This window comes from Panicum virgatum, chromosome 2N (genome assembly GCF_016808335.1).
Source record: "Panicum virgatum strain AP13 chromosome 2N, P.virgatum_v5, whole genome shotgun sequence".
Classification (NCBI taxonomy): domain Eukaryota; kingdom Viridiplantae; phylum Streptophyta; class Magnoliopsida; order Poales; family Poaceae; genus Panicum; species Panicum virgatum.
Window position 1 is genome coordinate 68,079,538 of NC_053146.1, and position 6,026 is coordinate 68,085,563.

A 6,026-nucleotide genomic window follows, 5' to 3' on the forward strand; every position below is an offset into this window, starting at 1 on the left:
CGTGTTCGGCCGTCGGGCAGTGGAGTGGTCGTGCTGGGAGGCATATCCGGTGCAATCACCGAACTGGTGAAAGCACCGTGAAAACAAACTAAAAAGATTTTCAAAAAAATCTGAAAAAAATCATGAATGTACATCTCGGTCTACCCCATCTACAAATAAATTTCCACGATTAAATTCATCTTACACTTGCAGTTATAAAAAAGACAAATTTTCTGACAATCATTAATGTTCAAATGCAGCCCAAATTTGTCTTTTTTGTAACTGTTAGAGTAAGATGAATTTGATCATGAAATTTTATATGTAGATGGGGTAGACCGAGATGTACATTCATGATTTTTTTCAGAATTTTTTGAAAATCTTTTTAGTTTGCTTTCACGGTGTTTTCACCAGTTCGGTGATTGCACCGGATATGCCTCCGGCTGGGATCTTGCGTGGAATGGAAGTCCGCGGCTGCTAGGCCAGCCGAGAAGTGTGTCTGTTAAGTGGGGTCGACCCCGTAATTTGGCTCTCTGGCAAATGGATCCCAAGCTTTTTTCAAAAAAAAAAGAGCAACCTCAGCTAGACTTTTTGAGAGCTCCTAATTTGGGATTTAGCCTGTCACAAAAAAAAAGAAGAAGATTTGGGTTTAGCCTAGCGCACATCTCAATCAAGCAGTTCCTCATATCTCAATAATCTTCTACTATTAGAAAAAGGATGTGCTTTAGCATTTCTCCAATACATATCATTTTCCCTCAAAAATTATTGGAACATCCCAATATTTCACCCCAACTCCTCTCAAATAAAAGGAGGGTTCATGCTCTCCCAATATGTTGTTATATTAGGACGAATACTGGAAAACTGCAAAAATAACTCCTCCAATAATCATAAAACTAATGTTGGGACATCTCTCTATACTAATTATTGAGGAACTGTTGGAGATGCTCTAGCTCCAAGATTTGTATAGAATTCCCAAAAGAGATTTGTATAGGATTTGAAGTTTGTATGATGAAATAGTGTGGTCTAAATACATGTGTTCAATACAAAAAAAATAATAATAAAATTGTTCAACAAAAATACATTTTAATGTACCCACAACCCCATCCCCAGAAATGAGCAGCTCCGGAAGTTCTTGAGTTTTGCATTTTAACCATACATCGCTCAGTAAAGAGAGTTATAGATTTTAGCTTGTGTTATTTTAAGGACGCGTGCTTATACATGGTATTTTGTTGCCAAAACTGATTTCTTCACCATGTTTGTGTGCACTAAGTTCTTATAAGGTGAATGAGATGTTTAGCTTGCACTAGATTGTTAGGGTGTACTATCAACAAGCTAGTTATACATTGATTTGCATTATAGGGATTACATTTATGCATGTGCTTAACCGTGTATCCGTAGTATCACCCTAACACTTTACACCTAAATACCTAAGTATCCTGCACTGTAAATGTAAGAGTCTCACATGAAACCTTTTGCCTTGAAGTTTACAACCCATGTATGAGAAGAAATTTCGAGCTAGAAGAAGGGTCAAAGTCCTAATGATAGAGACGAAAGAAAAGTCCAAACCAAGTAGGAAGTTCAGTGAGGTTATTAAAAAGAGTTTGGAATGCACAACCATAACATTCCGAAAAAATGAAATCGAGGAAATCTTTGGTAGTTTCAATATTTTTTTGTTCTTATATGTATCTAAAAGATACTTCAAAGCTATAATCCTGATCCAGAGGGAAGATGCTTAGATTCTTTTTGATGAAGTAACCGCAATGCCAAATGAAGCCGAAGGAAAAAAAGCATAAATCGAATTGTTTTCAGCACGCTCTGTGCGAGTCATTTTCCTAGACGAGTTTGTTCACCAACCGTCCCGCGATCGCTCAATTAAAAAAATGCGCGGGCAGCCCGTGCCGGGGCATCCTATATGCCTTCCGGAGGTGGATAAGGGGGCGCTTTTTTCATTTTTATATTAAAAAAACAAAATTTCAAAAATATATGTTCAATAGGGAAATTTTCAAAAATGAGTGGGCGACAGGGTGCCTGTCGCTCATCCAGTGTAGTGGGCAACAGGACCTAAATGTAAAAAAAATTTACATTTAGATCCTGGAGTCCAAGGCGCATTAAACAGTGAACTTGTAAAATCGATATAAAATCGTAGAAACATCAGAAAAATACAAATTCAACTGTTCTGAATTCTATGAAACAAGATCTACAACTTTTGTTACATAAAGTTTTTCATTTGATCAATGTATCTAAATCAATAAAAATAGTTATTGTACCTAGAAAAATCTGAAATAATTCATTTGGTCTAGTTGTGCTTATCTAAAATTTACCAAACTTTTTTTATAGCTCTTAGGAAATAAAATAATTATACTGTAAAAGTTATGGCTTCTAATACTCAGTATAGCAGTATGGATAAATAACCTATTTAAACTAGACATATTGCAAGATCTAATTTAAAAACTTATTCTAGAAATGTTTTCTGGGCCTACCAATTTTGTACAAGCCTATGCTCACCATATGCAACACTTTGGCCAAAAATAACATGCATCCAAAGGATGGATCTTGAGATTTAAATAAAAGTGCATTAAACTGGTATTTAAAATAGAGCAAGATACATTGATCAAATGAAAAACTTTATGTAACAAAAGTTGTAGATCTTGTTTTATAGAATCCAGAACAGTTTAGTTTATATATTTTTTATTTTTCTATGATTTTATATCGATTTTATAAATTCACTGTTTAATGCGCCCTAGGCGCCAGGACCTAAATGTAATTTTTTTTACATTTAGGTCCTGTCGCCAATTAGGGGGGGCGACAGGCACCCATTTTTGAAAATTTCCCTATTCGACATATATTTTTGAAATTTTGTTTTTTTTAATATAAAAATGAAAAAATCGCGGATAAGGGGTATATCTTTAAACCCAATTCACGGCCCATCAAAGCCCAATTAGCAATCTAGACTTTTTCCCCATGTGCATTGTGTTTTCCGTTTTCGTTATGTTTCTCCGAGCTTCTATAATTTTTTGCGGGGAAGTGGTTAGAAGGGGGAAAGTAACGGGTGGGAACTTAAACTTACAAATTTAAAGATGCAAATACAACATGCGAATTCATATTTGCATTAGCTTCGCTAACCATTGTTACAAAGAGTTTATTAATATACAAAGTACTAACTGGCTTCATATCCAAAATACGAGTATTTACATTGGAAGGCACGATCTATATCACTATCACTAGTACATTGCCTTGGCCTGAATCAAAGTGTTGGCAAAATCTGTGGAAATTGACAAAGATTGATGCTGCAATAATCTAAATTTGGTACCACCAGATATTCCAGCAACTTGAGTTATATAATAATAAAGAAGAAAGTCAACATTATTGACTTGGTAGGAAACGAGCAATATAAACAAATAAAGAGGAAAAAAAGACATATCAAAAGTTGCAAATACCAGATAAACAGTCAAGATAGCTGCCTTTCATATGTCCATACCTAGACTATCATAACAACAAAATTTGAAGAAAAACTTTTGTAAAGAAGAAGATGAAATAATAATTTCTAACCCATCAGCCATTCAGCCTGCAATGAATAAAGAATAAAGATATATCATTTCATAATTTATTTCTTGATTTATCATTTTGCAGCATTTAAGAAACCTGGAAGCCTCCATCTTCTCTACTATACAGTCCACATTTTTCAATCTCATCTCAAAATTGAACTTTATCTAAATCAGAATTTATGCTATCATTTGGAAACCATCTTAGGTACAAATACCTTTCTGATATTGAACCTCTTGAGGCACAGAGAAGCTTATATCATCTTTTCATAATTTATAATTTGGGCATTGATAAGAAAAAAAGCAATAAGGCTAGGAAGTATCTATTAGTATAGTCCAAATAATGTTGAAAGATAAACTTAAAGTGTTGAATCAACCCACCATACTGATAGATAAACTTATGAACATGTTTTTAAAAAATGTTGAAATAGGCATTTACCAATGCTGATTTGGATAGATAGAAATGTTGAATACATTACTTTGAAATGGTGACCAGCTTCAAATTTGCCATCTATATGCATATGCATCAGCATTGTCCAGCTAAATGTTAAAACTAGATGAACTTGATTGTTGAGCCAGCTAACTAGAATTGTAGGAATAGGTATTTCAAATGCATTTTTTTAAAATGGTGAATATTTTATTGACAAATGTTGAACTAGGCTTAGCAAAATGTTTAACATGGAACTTATGATTGTTGAAATAGGTTTAGCAAAATGTTTAACATAGAACTTATGATTACTACAAAAATGTTAAATTAGAAAACTTAAATGTTGGAATATGCATTCATCAATGTTGAATTGGATCTAAAAAATATCGAATGTAGTGCTTTTAAATGTTGATCAGTTGAGGTTGCCATATATATGTATATTTATCAGTATAGGGTAAAATGTTGAGCTTTGCCATATTCTTATTGGGATGCACATAGCTTTGTTGTAGTGTAACTACCTACTAGAATGGTCACCAACCTGGCTATTGTAAATAGTTTGTCCCATTTCCCCAACAATGACCTTTGTAGTCTTAACTAATTGTTCAACATTTTCTATAAAAAATATTCTCTTGTCTTGACTAGGCACATGTAGATCCAGCAGGGTGAAATAATTAGATTATTGGTCGTAGCCTGAATTGGTAATGAAGAGGTCATAGGTTCAATTCATAAATCAATATTCAACAAGGTCTAATATTAGTAGGATAGATAAATAATAAGTTTGTTAAGAACTTGAGGTAGCATTAGATTTGCAAAGAACCTCGACAGTATATTATAGTACCAAAATATTTGTAGAAAAAGAATAAATGTGCTACTTTAACTATCATCCATCACCTTCCAAATTCCCATAGAGAATAGCTTAGCAATATTAACAAATACAGAAAAGGAATGTGAGATAAGGTAGGCAAAGCATATATCATGAACCTCTAAGCAAAACCTTGAGCATCCAAATCGTCGACAACAAAGGCTGCTGCCCATTGAATAATGAAAGCAAAACAAGATGTGACATATTATTCTGAACAAAGCTATCTTCATGCAAGAATTTAGGCTTACCAATTTAAATATGATTAATAAGAATAGCTTTTGGTTATAGGAAATGTGTAGTCATCCCAACAAGATTTAACAAGAGCAGTAAGCCCTGAACCATTTTATCCCTAGCAATTCTAATCACAGAGTGCTATCTTTCATAACCGAGAGCATTATGTTCTGAAATGCAATAGCTCATACTAAATGTTATCTTAATGGATGTCTGGATCACGAGGATAACTATTTCCTGTATCATCAGGCCACTCCATGGTTCATGCATTGTCTAGTGCCCACAAGATATCACCAAAGCTATGAAACACCACACTTCTCACTACATGATTCATCATGGAGACTTTCTGGTGCCATCAATTGTGGTTCCAGCAACCATATTACAAAGGTATTCGCCTCAAATCTGGAGAAGATAAAAGCAAAATAGAAGAACAAACACAAATAATCATCAACAGAATTAGAAAAAAAATAGTTGAGAAATGTGGGCAAATCAACGAACTTCCTCATCTGCATATTAATTCTTTTAACTCAAACTGAAGGACATATTAAATCCGGTGATATGGAAGAGCTTTTCTCTATCGTAGCATGAGGAGCACCCAATTGAAGCATGGGTTGAGAATGCATCAATAAAAGTTCGGATAGAAGCGCAGACAGATCGAAGGAATTAGACAAAAATGGATTCTCACAAACACCGAAACCCAACATCACCAACCTTTCCTCAACTTCTTCGATCATATGGGCACAAAAATGGATCCTGACATTGGAGCAGGCAACAGCGGGTGGCGCGAGCAAGCGACAGCGGGTGGGCGAGCAAGTGACGGTGGGTGGCGGCGCTAGGGTTGAAGAGAGGATAGTTGGAGGAGGAAAGAGACGAGCACAGAATCGAACAGTCCTGCAACGACACACAGATCTCAAACATCGGAACGTCACCTTCCCACCTCACCTTTCAGGATTTCCGGCCCGTGCCGCCCCACGTACAGCCCAGCCCA